The sequence below is a fragment of the Nycticebus coucang genome, chromosome 7, assembly GCF_027406575.1.
Source record: "Nycticebus coucang isolate mNycCou1 chromosome 7, mNycCou1.pri, whole genome shotgun sequence".
Lineage (NCBI taxonomy): Eukaryota > Metazoa > Chordata > Mammalia > Primates > Lorisidae > Nycticebus > Nycticebus coucang.
Window position 1 is genome coordinate 97,333,327 of NC_069786.1, and position 13,245 is coordinate 97,346,571.

The following is a 13,245-nucleotide window of genomic DNA, read 5'->3' on the forward strand; positions in this document are numbered from 1 at the left end:
AGAAATCACCCAACCAAAAGAACGAACAGTCAAAGAGGAAAGGGAAAAAAGAAGAGAAAAATATGAGGAAAAAGGGAGGAAGGAAGGAGGTAGGAATGGAGGAAGGAAGAAAGCAAGGGAGGAAGGAAGGAAGGAAGGAAGAGATGAAGGGAGGGGGGAACGGAGGGAGAGAATGAAAGAAAAGAAAAGAAAAGAAAGAAAAAGAAAAGGTGGTTGTAAAAGGACCTGAGAGACAATATCAAAATGTCTAACACATTTACAGTTGGAATCTCAGAGGAATAGTAAAAAGAGAATGAGGAAGAAAAGAATATTTGAAGAAATCATGGTCAAAATGTTTCCAAATTTGGTAAAAGTTATAAATTTACAAATTGGAAAAGATTAGCAATACCCAAGCAGTAAAAACATGAAGAAAACTATGGCTACCACATGGCAGTCAAACTGCTAAAAACCAAAACTAAACCAAAAATCTTAAAAGCAACCTGAGAAAACTTTATTTTCTTCACATTATTTTAACTTCTTCTCTGAAATAATGGAGGCCAAAGCCAAGTGGAATGACATATTTCAAGTGTCATTTCCAAGTGTTGAAAAAAGAAAAAATTACGTGCCCAGAGAAAATATTGTTCAAGATAAAACAAAGAATGAGTAAATAAAGATAGAATTTTTAAAAAGAAACCAATAATAAATAAAAAACAGAAACTAAAAAGAAGACTCATCAACAGCAGTTTTGTATTACAAGAAATGCAAAGAACATTCTTCGGGCTGGAGGGAAATGATACTAGCTGGAAACTTTGATCTTTAGGGAAAAATAAAAAGATTGGAAACAACAAAGAGCTGGTTATAAAAGGGGTGTTTGCTCAACTATAACTTGAACTTTATCCTCATATTTTAATCTAAAATAAATCTTAAAATATAGATAGATAAAAAAGGGTTTTTTCCTAGTTAAACCTTTAAAAATGCATACAACTTATATTTATGATCTATGGAGATGCAATAAATATGGCAGCTCTAGCATAAAGAACAAGTGGAGTAAATAAACCTCTGTAGATATAAGGTATCTACATTTTACATAAAATAATAAATAATAACTCTAAGTGGACCATACAAAGTTAAGGATAGATATTGTAACTCCTAGAGTAATTAGTAAAAGTATAATGCAAAGAGTTGTAGTTAAACAGTTAATTGGTTGATTGAAATGGAATTCTAAAACATATCCAATTCAACCAAAAGAAGGCATAAAAGAAGAAATAGAGGGACAAATTGATAGAAGGGATAAGCAGAAATGTATATCAAAATGGTAGATATAATTCCAACCATATCAATAAAAGCAATTCAGGAGTGAAAAGAGTCTTTTCAACAAATGGCATTGGAATAATTGGATATCCATATAAGGATTAAAAAAAACAACTTTGACTATTAGCTCACACTATACACAACAATTAATTAACGAAGACTTACGTATATAATAAAAACTAAAATCATGAAGTTTTTAGGAGAGAATTTAGGAGAATAGCTTCATGACTTGGGGATAGACAATGTTTTTTCTTAGGATACAAAAGCAATAACTGATTTGGGAAAAAATCAGACTTGGCCAAAAAGAAAGGGAAATGATACTAGCTGGAAACTTTGATCTTTAGGGAAAAATAAAAAGACTGGAAACGACAATCTTATACTATGTATAAGAGTTTAATCAGGATATACAGGAACCAAAAGAGATAGTGCCACACCAGAGCTGCTAACAGCAGAGGGGGAAGAGTTCACCAGAACCCAGAAGGGGAGAATCAAGTGGCCGGCTGTGAGCTCCAGAACACGATCTGGTCAAGGAGGGCAGCCAGCCTGCAGTCACCCCTGGGAAGCCAGGAGGGGAATAAATATCCTCAGAGCACTCTTTTTAGTCTCTCCATCTCTCACTAGGCCTCTCCCTTGACTGAATCCACCCAGAAGCCGAGAGCCAGGAAGCTGGTTGATACAGCATTATAAGAGACACTGTGGGCACCCCACCACCTCCACCCTACAGTTTACATACCCAAGCTATTTTGTTGGAATCACCTTTCAACATCTCTGTTATGGGATCACAGAAGCACTGCCAACTGGATCATTCTCGTAGTTCCTATAGACACGCAGTCAGATCCTTGGTAACTCTCAGCCTCCTGGCTCCTTCAGCTCTCTCATGCTTCCCTTTGTACGTTCAAGGTTTCCAGAAAGCGTACTGCCTTGGGTAGGCTACACATGTGCCCAACAGACTCCCGGGCTGGGAAAACTCTGGGTGACTGCCACACCCATGGCCTCCTGGGAGGACTCGCTCCTCCCTCTTCACCAGGCTTTACGATTACAGATCTTCTTATCCTAGCCAGGATAGAGTGAACCAGTCAGATACCTATGTGCTTGCCTATGGTGTTCGAAAGGGATTGCAACTGATAAAAAAATAGGTTTGCTAAAGCGCAACTGTTTCTTTAACCAATTTTCAATTCTTAATGAAACCTTCTGAGGCTTCCTGATACAGCCTAATAGACCTATTAAGAGATCAGAACAGACCTCAGTTCCTTACAACCTTAAAAAGCCCAACTGTATCTTTCTTTGTCTTAAGTGTCAGGCCTAAAAGAAAAAGGAAACATAGTACCTCACACAACTGAACAGACTTGGAGTAGTCAGACAACTCTGGCCCAGCAGCCCAATGGCATCATTTCTCATTATCTATCCCTTTTGCCATCTGCAGTGTTGGCTTCATTTCTAGGTTCCAAATAGAAGCTCTTCTCTATGGTGGCAGCACTTCCAGCTCTTACAATTTTACAATCCACTGTTTGGAGGAATAGGGAGGAAACTTCTGATAGTTTCGCACAAGTTTTGAGATTCACTCTCACTGAATCAACTTAGGGGATGGCATTCCAACCATGAACCATCGTAGGGGCCAGGAGTACTGAAAAAGCTAATCTGTCAATGTTCCACACCTGACATGGCTAAAAGTGGGACAGATGAAACTACGTAGGCACCCAAAGACATTGGGGGTCGGGGAGAGCAAGACATGGCTACCCAAAGAGACCTCTGCAAGCACTGATTTATCAAGCCCCAGCGTTCACTATTAGAAAGCTCTCTGCTTACTAAAGCAGAATACAAATGCCTACATACAGTAACTAAGAAAATGCCATGAAAGCTACGTTGAACAGTTTGATGAGAACATTTCAGATTGTATATGAAACCAGCACATTGTACCCCTTGATTGCACTAATGTACACAGCTATGATTTAACAGTTAAAAATATATATATTACAAATAAAAAAAAAAAAAGAAAGCTCTCTGCTTAAGCCTTCGTCTTACACTAACATGCCAAAGTCTCTGTCAAGGTATGATCATCATTCCCGGACAGGTTTAGATTTGAGGAAGGGAGAGAGCTATTGCAAATGTGAGAGCCTTGGATACCTAGAAATGAAAAGAAACTACCAGAAAGGGAACGGGAAAAGGAAACTTGGGATGCTAATGACACAGATGTCCTGCCAAAAATTTTGCCAAGTGTGTGTACTTCCCAGTGCCAATAATAAGGTACCTCTGGGCCGAACTGAGCAGGCAGGGAATGTTCCTTTGTCATCTCTGGCCTAGGAATGGCTTCAGAATTTTACTGATCATTCCCGATATTTGAGACATTTTCAGTTAAACCTGCTGGGCCACTCCAAAGACGGAAGATGGGCACGTTTCAGGACTTCTCTCTCTAGTAAACTGAAATAAAGAAGATCTGCAATCACTCATCCTCTTTCCTCTTCCTACTAAAATGCACAAACACAAAGCGTCAAAGGCATTCTATTCTTGCTAAGGTCAAAATCTATACAGAAAGGATGTTTCATGAAATAGCGCTGAGGATTCCATAATGTACAAATCCAGAGTCACGAACATTTTAAGGAGGCATCAATCATCCACGTTCACCCCTACTTCATACCTATCCTGCCTCAGTGGTTCTCCACCACAACCCCTGAGGGCTATCTGGATCAAAGCAAGCTTACAGAACTCAAACTGGAGAGGCTGGTAAACAAAAAAGACAGGGAACCAAAAAATGTTAGTTTACTCCTTTATTACAAAAATAAGAAAGTTAGTGAGACACTTCAAAAATAGAATAAAGAGAAGAATATGTTTTTAAAAATTAGGCAAGTGATTAGTTTGGGCTGTTGGCATATTAATTTGAATATAAAATTTTTAAAGTAAGAGCTTCTACTGATTCACAACAAGTATTGACTTTTTTTTTTTTTGAGACAGAGTTTTACTTTGTTGCCTTCAGTAGAGTACGGTGGTGTCATAGCTCACAGCAACCACCAACTCTTGGGCTCAAGTGATCCTCTTGCCTCAGCCTCCCAAGTACCTGGGACCATAGGCGCCTGTCACAGTACTGGGCTGTTTTTAGAGTTGGGGTTGCTCTCTTGCTGGTCTCAAACTCCTGAGCTCAAATCGATCCACCTGCCCCAGCCTCCCAGAGTGCTAGGATTACAAGTGTGAGCCATCATGCCTGGCCAAGAATCGACTTTCTTATAATTTGTTTAAATTTTTAAGCATTTCAACAAATTAAATATCCATATATAAAACAATAAAATTCATACCTCCCACCACATACACAAAATTAGGTCAGAATGGACCAGAGACTACATGTAAAATGTACAATCACAAAGTATCTGAAAGAAAACATAGGCAAAAATATTTTTGACCTTTGGTTAAGCAAAGATTTCTTAGATATAGTATGAAAAGCACAATCTATAAATTGGACTTCATCAAAATTAAAAACTTCTGTCCTTCAAAAGACATGGTTAAAAGAATGAATAGATAAGCCACAGCCTGGGAAAAAGTATTTGAAAATCATATACTTGATAGAGAACTTTTATTCAGAATATATAAAGAACTCTCAAAATTCAATAATAAGAAAATAACATTTTTTTTAAATGGGCAAAAGAAATGCAGGGGCACTTCAAAAAAGATACACAAATGGTATATAAGCACATAAAAAGATGCTCAGCATAATAAGTCATTGGGAAAAATGCGAATTAAAGCCTCAGCGAGCTACCACTTCACTCCCATGAGAAAGGTTAAAATGAAAATGACTGACCACATCAAGCGTTAGTGAGGATGTGGAGAAACCCTCACAGACCGAGTGCAAACTAGTGCAGCTTGGGAAAATGTCAGGCAGTTCAACATACCCCTACCCTATGATACAGACACTCCATACTTATTTACCCAAGAGAAGGGACAGCGTGTGTCCTCACAAAAACTTTTTGTTCACAGCAGCTAAAAACTGGAAATAAAAGTCTCCCATCGACAAGTGAATGAATAAATAAACTGTGGTATGGCGATGCAATAGTTTACTACTCAGCAATAAAATTCACAAACTATCAGCACAGAAAGCAATATGGATGAAGGTGAAAATGCATGAAACTGTGCTGAGTAAAAGAAGGCAGTTCCCCCTTCAAAAGTACAGAAGGTAGGAGTCCATTTATAAATAATTACTTAAGATGGAAACTAATCTATACCAACAGAAACCAGATCAGCAGTTACCTGGCCATGGGGATTGGGGGCAGGTCTATGGAGTGGAAAAGGAGGTACATGAGGAAGGGAATGCAAAGGGAAACAAACAGAAAATTTGAGGGGGTTATCATTATGTTCCCCGTCTTGACTGTGGTGAAAATTTTAAAGGTATATAGAAGTCAAAACTTATCAAACTGAGGCTGGGCACAATGGCTCTCTGGCACTCTGGGAGGCCTAGGCAGGTGAATTGCTTGAGCTCAAGAGTTCGAGACTAGCCTGAGCAAGAGTGAGACCTCATCTCTACTGAAAATAGAAAACTAGCTGGGCGTTGTGGTGGGTACCTGTAGTCCCAGTTACTCCAGAGGCTGCGGCAGGAGGATCTCTTGAGCCCAGGAGTTTGGGGTTGCTGTGAGCTATGACGCCACTGCACTCTACCCAGGGGGAAAGAGTGAGACTCGCTCTCAAAAAAGAAAAAGAAAAAACTTATCAAACTGTATACTTTAAATACATGTGATTTATTGTATGTCAGTATACCTCAGTAAAATAGCAAACAAATAAAATACACATATATATTTGTTGGAAATATCCAGTCATATTGTCATTTGACAATATTTGCTGAATATCTCTGTGCACTGAAGCTATTTTTTAAAAGATGTGAGATAAAAGCTCTACACTCCAAAGGCTTTCAACATTGTTGGAAAGTTCAATTTTGGATGTGTGAGATTGGAGCTGTGTAGGGATAGACCGATGTAGATATAGGACGCTGAGGTGAGAGCTAGGGACAGGTTGGTGAGCTGTAGACATGGAGTTACAGGATACACAGAGTTAGTGGAATAACTTGCATGAAAGAGGTGTCTAGAAATAGATTATAGACTGAGAAATGAAAAGAACTGAGCCCAGAACACCAGAAACACCAACATTTAAGAGGCAGAAGGAAGGTAAGTCAGTGTGAGGTTGAAAAGAGGCACTCCGGGGGCTTGAACATGAAGTGCTGAGCAAAGTTCTCCAAGTGCTGGCGAGTTCTCAAAAGGGGGACAGAGAGAAATGACTCATGGAGGCTATGGAAGATAAGCAGTGAGCAGTGTCAGCTGCATTTGGCAACTAGGTCTTCAGTGACCTCGGTGACAGTACTTTTCCTGTCACTGCAGAGAGGAAGCCAGACACCAGTGTGCTAATATTCTTGCTTTGCACGTTGCTTATTATAAAGGAGACAGAATAGAACAGCTAGACATTTGGGTCATTCCTTCTCAGGCCATGACAGCACACCACATCATTGCAAAGACCATATTCGTGTGTCTAGACCTCCAGCTCTCATCTCTCTGCTCTTCCCTTCCCCCAGGTGAACACCATCACAGACTCCTAATTTTGATCAGAATCTGTGGCAATCATCACACCATTCTTCTTTTTCTCCTTCACTCAAGCCCCTGGAGCTCATCCTTCTCTCTAGCACCTTCAAGCCTCTAGAAAGAATGGTTCACACCACCATCTCCACTTCCTCACACTCTCACCTCCCCTCACCATTTTTAGGCATCCAGAAATCTGGTCCTGATAGCAAAGGGATGGAGGGAGCGTTTGGTGTGCCAGGTGGGGTAGCCTACAGAGGTCGCAACAAATGCTGGTTGATTTTCCAGAAGAGGACTCTGCTGAAACGTCTCTTTAATCCTAGCTTCTCCACATCCCCTGTGGCTGATGCAGTTCACCCTTTGGTTTAATGGCTCAGAGTTCTCAGCCAAGCCCTCCGAGTCCCTCTTTTCAGCCTCACATTGACTTCTCTTCTTTCTCCTGCCTCTTAAGTGTTGGTGTTCCTGGTGTTCTGGGCTTCATTCTTTTCACTCCTCAGACTAGAACATGCCCAGTACCTAAGACCTTCATTCCCAGTTTGATAACAGATTGCTAATCTTCGTATTTTTCCTGTTTGTGGCCTCCTTGGCTCAGAATCCTTCTTTGGCTATAAATCTTGATGCTTCGACTTCTTTGTAGAAATTAGGTTTTCTTCTTTTTGGAAAGAAATATGGCGAACCCTCAAAGAACTCAAACTAGACTTCCCATTGGATCCTGCAATCCCATTACTGGGCATCTACCCAGAAGGAAAAAAATCCTTTTATCGTAAAGACACTTGCACTGGACTATTTGTCACAGCTCAATTTACAATCGCCAAAATATGGAAACAGCCTAAATGCCCCCTAACCCAGGAATCGATTAACAAGCTGTGGTATATGTACACCATGGAATACTATTCAGCCATTAAAAAAATTGGAGACTTTACATCCTTCATATTAACCTGGATGGAAGTGGAACACATTATTCTTAGTAAAGCATCACAAGAATGGAGAAGCATGAATCCTATGTACTCAATTTTGATATGAGGACAATTAATGGCAGTTAATGACATGGTGCAGGCGGGGGAAGGGGAGAGCAGAGAGAGGGAAGGAGGGAGGGGGTGGGGTCTTGGTGGGTGACACACCTTTGTGGGGCAAGACACGATTGTAAGAGGGACTTTACCTAACAAATGCAATCAGTGTAACCTGGTTTCTTGTACCCTCAATGAATCCCCAACAATTAAAAAAGAAAGAAAGAAAGAAAGAAAGAAAGAAAGAAAGAAAGAAAGAAAGAAAGAAAGAAAGAAAGAAAGAAAGAAAGAAAGAAAGAAAGAAAGAAAGAAAGAAAGAAAGAAAGAAATTAGGTTTTCTTGACTTTTTCCTTCACCTGGGGTGTCAGACACCCATTCTCATTAATGGCATTTCCAGGTTCTTCCCCGGGATTGCTGGTAAACAAATGTTTTCATTTCTAGAGGTTAACTGGAGCAGGCTTATACTGGCTTAGGAAAGAAAATTGTTAAAAATAAAAATAATTATAAAAAAAAACTTGCTAAGCTATTGGTGGCTCAAAATTGTCCATGTGGAAATCAGCAAATACTACTAATCTGGGCTTTCTTTTCCCCTGACAGGCGGTTTCCCAACACACCAGTCCTTATGTCTCTCGTAATTGTCCTCTCTGCATGCACACACAGTGGGCATTTCTCTCCTCAGGTCTCTAGCTCTTTAGTCTACCTTAGCCTTCCACATTCAGCTATAGCTGGTGATTCAACACTGTGGCTTCTACTTTAAAAAATTTCACTTATAACATTTGATAATGGCATATATATTTTGAAAATTCATTCTGGACCCTAAAAGACTTTTCTGAAACTGCTGACCACATTGTTTGAGAACTGCTAATGTAGTCCATCTGTCTATCTTCAGAACACATATAGTCATACAGAAAAATTACTTGCAGGGAGAAACCTCTATCCTTAAAATGATGTTTCAGTGACAGGAATTCATCTATCAGCCTCAGAGGTGACGCATCACAGAATATTAATTGCAGTTAATATTGAGAGTAAGAGGACCAATTAATTGTCACAGGTATTTCAGAAAGCTGGGTGCAAAAGGTGCCATGATAAAGCTGCAGGAGACGACTGAAATACTGAAAGGTTTTGTCTTTGGCAGGAATGACCGTGCTGTTACCTCGGATATTGACCAGGATCTCTGTTACATGTCTTTGATTAAAAACAATAAAAAATTAATTATTACTTATCATTAAATTATTTTAGTTAAAAAAATCATTCAAAACATGGAAAGAAAAATAATAAAAAGGATGATAGAAGCCTGGAAATCATTAACAATTTTTAAGGGACATGCCAATGTTTGATGAAATAGGAACTAGTATTTCTTGGCTGAAAAAACACATAAAGTTGCTACCTTTATGTGCTAATATCATAGAGACCTGAGCACGCACTGGGGAGACACTGCCCTGTTTGTCATTAGGGCTTTACCACTCGCCAGTTCTATGATTTGGGGCAAGTTACTGAACCTCTCTGTGCCTTAGCGTTCTCATATATACCACAGAAATAAAAACCTACCTGACATGATTACTGTGAAACTAAAATGAAATAACACTACTGAGAAGAGTGGCTCACGTTTAGTAAATAATTAACGATGATTTGCTCTCATTTTCATTATCGATGCTATTTTTGTAGCACTTGCCACGTTCCAGGGTCTGGGCTCCCTGGTTTATGTTCACTCTTTTGTAATCCTATCAGGGACGTGGCAACCTTAGGCCCACTCAATGAGTTAACGAAATTGCCCCTCAGTGAAATGATGTAATTTTTCCTAGGTTTTATGTCGAGTAAATGTGAAAAAACTTGGCTCAATATATTTTAGAAGACTTCATTTAAATGATAAAAAGATGTAAAACTGCAGCTTGTATTGGAATCCCAAACTTCCTGATATTTAATATTCTACTGGAAATTTTTACCTTATGGTCAACTGAACCCTTGTATGTTGTAGCACAAACTATTGTTATTCTGTCTTCAGCAGAGGCGGGAAAGTTCGTCAGTATCCTTGTGTTTTCACTTGAAGACTCTTATTATGTTGCCCTTCTGACTTGTCTTTTCCAGGTTTTACAAACACACTGTTCCCACAGGTCTTCCTCATGAATCCGATTTGCTAACCACATAATAATCTCTGCAAAAGTATTTCCACTTTCACTAACAGTATTTTTTAAATTAGACTTTAAAGTTCATTACTCATGTATGTAGGTCACAGTATCCTTTGGCTGAACTTACTTCTCTTATGAAGAAGCTGAATATAAACATTTTCCCCCCCCGCTGGTTTAGATTCTTATTCCAGCTTCCTATCTAGAAGCTGCTGCCTGCAATGTACCACAATAAATTTAATAAGGGTTCCTTTTTCAAGTTTGCATACCTTTTTTTCCAGAGGTGAATCTAGAAATGTACCACAATATAGTTAATAATGATATTTTTTAAGAATTTCAAGTTGGCATGTATGTACTCTTATTTCACAGGAGTAAGTCCAGATTCACTTGTACAGCAGCCTCCACAGCTGACCACCTCCTTAAGTTGATCTGAGTTTCATAGACCAGACATGCACCATAATGAACACAATGGAAGTTCCTTATGGTGACAACTTCCTTATGTTGACCATTTTGTCACAGTCTGTTGGGTGGTCAACTTACAGAGGTTCTACTGTATTTAGTTGTGTGATCAGGAAGACTAAGGGCGGTGTGGACTGTATGACTGGTGTTCTATAAAAAGGGGGAAATTTGGATGTAGAGATAGACATGACTAGTGGAAAGACAATGTGAAGAGACACAAGGAGAAAGTGACCTTCGCTAAGCCACAGAGAGAGACCTGACACAGATCCTTCCTTTATAGCTCTCCGAAGGAATCAATCCTGTCAACACTCTGATCTCAGACATTCAGCCTCCAGACCTGTAAGACAATACATTCTCATTATTTTTATCCACTCAGTTTGTGACTTTCTGTTATGAGAAAACTCATATACCATCTCCATGTCATAAGCACACCCCACATCTCAGCTTCCACTCTAGGCAAGGCCAGTCACACAATTGGGAAGATTTAGGCAAAAGCATTCAGAACACAACCAACCAGAAATGCACTCACATCTGCCTTTGCTTCATTCTTAGGCTGTGACTCAGAGGAATCCAGAGATTTCCCTTTTTTAAATAGTGAGTTTTGGTCTACAACAAGACCCCGTTAGTGTGACATCCAAAAGTCAACACCAGTAATCCTTTATTTGTAAGGTAAATAACAGACAAATATTTTAGAGTATAAGCTACACTCAAGAGATAAAACTTTGTGTTGCATAATAGATCACCACAGCACTACTTAAAAAAAATAAAAGGTTGATAAATATGCAAGATGTTCTGTCTCACTACTAACCAGGTTTGTGATAAAACCTCTCTTAATAAAAAGAAGATGCTAATACAGTTTGACTTGAACAGCAGGGAGTCAGGACAACTGACCCCCTGTAGTAGACAAGTCACTTATAACTTTTAATTCCCCCCAAACTCCACTACAAATAGCCTGCTGTTAACCGGAAGCCTCAACAGTAACATAAACTTATTTTGTATGCTATATGTGTTATATACTGCATTCATGTAATAAAGGAAGGCAGGGACAAGGAAATGTTAAGAAAATCACAAAGAGGGCGGTGCCTGTGGCTCAGTGAGTAGGGCGCCGGCCCCATATGCCGAGGGTGGCGGGTTCAAACCCAGCCCCGGCCAAACTGCAACCAAAAAATAGCCGGGCGTTGTGGCGGGCGCCTGTAGTCCCAGCTGCTCGGGAGGCTGAGGCAAGAGAATCGCGTAAGCCCAAGAGTTAGAGGTTGCTGTGAGCCGTGTGACGCCACGGCACTCTACCCGAGGGCGGTACAGTGAGACTCTGTCTCTACAAAAAAAAAAAAAAAAAAAGAAAATCACAAAGAAAATGCGAGATCAGACAATGAAGTTTGTGAACTCATCCTAACAAAAATTGCTAGATATCTCACTGCTGAATATCCTTATGGTCACCTTTGAGGTGTTCCCCTTGGAAGCTACGCACTCATGCTGCCAGCCCCTAGTCTACCCTTCAAAAGCAATTTTGGAATTCTTTTTCTGAAATGGCTATGGGAGCTATCCTAGTAAGAGGTCTGATAATTAAGTTCTCAGACTCATCCTAGAAAAAGTGCTACATATTTCATTGAAGATGAATGTAGTGATAGTCAACAATAAGGTATGTAGCACTTTTTCTAGGATGCATTTGTGAGCTTAATTGTCCGATCTCCTATATTTACTATTCAATAAAGGGAAATAGTTACTCATGAAAGTCTTCGTCCTCATCATCTTCACACTGAGAAGGCTGAGGAGGAGAAGAAAAAGGAGGGGCTGGCAGAGGTCGCAAGGCAGAAGAAATGGAAGGGGAGGCAGAGAGGCAGAGATAGTGTAAATTTATTGACAAATATCTACATATAAGCAGACCCACATGGTTCAAACCCATGTTACTCAAGGGTTGGTCACTGTATACATCAGACACTAGATGCATATCTCCAGAATACATCCAGAATGGGAGATAGCCTGTTCGCCTACAACACACAGCTGGTGCCATTTGTCTTCAGATTGGCCCAACTAAGGTCGACTGAAACTAGAATTTGCTTCCTAGAATGCACAGTGACATGTAATGTTTAAAACCCAAAATATTGGGCGGTGCCTGTGGCTCAAAGGAGTAGAGCGCTGGCCCCATATACTGGAGGTGGCGGGTTCAAGCCCAGCCCTGGCCAAAAACTGCAAACAAACAAACAACAACAAAAAAAAAAAAAACCCAAACATCTATCAAGAATTAATATATGTTCATTTCAGACAACACCTCTAAGAAGAGGTTTTTAACCCAAAATGTCTGAAGCAATGAAAAGATAACCTTAATATTTAGCTCCTAATAACGAGTTCAGCCAAAGTACATTGTTTGAGTTTTTTCTTTCCAACATATTTCACCCTCAAGCCAGCAAGGTTATACTTTCTCTTCTGAACCCAAGTCTTCCTCTTTTCTGGAAAATTTCCAGGCAGAACCTTGGTTTCAAGTCATAACAGCTGGATCAGCTGTGCTGGAACACCAAGGGAGTGAGTCACTCCTTGGCTTTGCCTCAGCGGGTCCTGGATAAGTCTTTGTTCCTTTGCCCATCCATTCCTCAATCCTTTGGCCTTGGCCAGTGTCCACAACCGGCTTTTCTTTCAGTCCCTCTTCCCTTCTACCATTTTACTTTACACAAAATATTGTAATTATAAAAATGACATACAAGGGAAAAAAGAAGTGTACACAGTTGAAAGTGGAAATTCCTTCACTTTCATCTGCACCCTAAGGGTTGCCAGAGTCAACAGCATCCTTCAAGTGACATATATTTCCGCCTTCCCTTCCTGCTG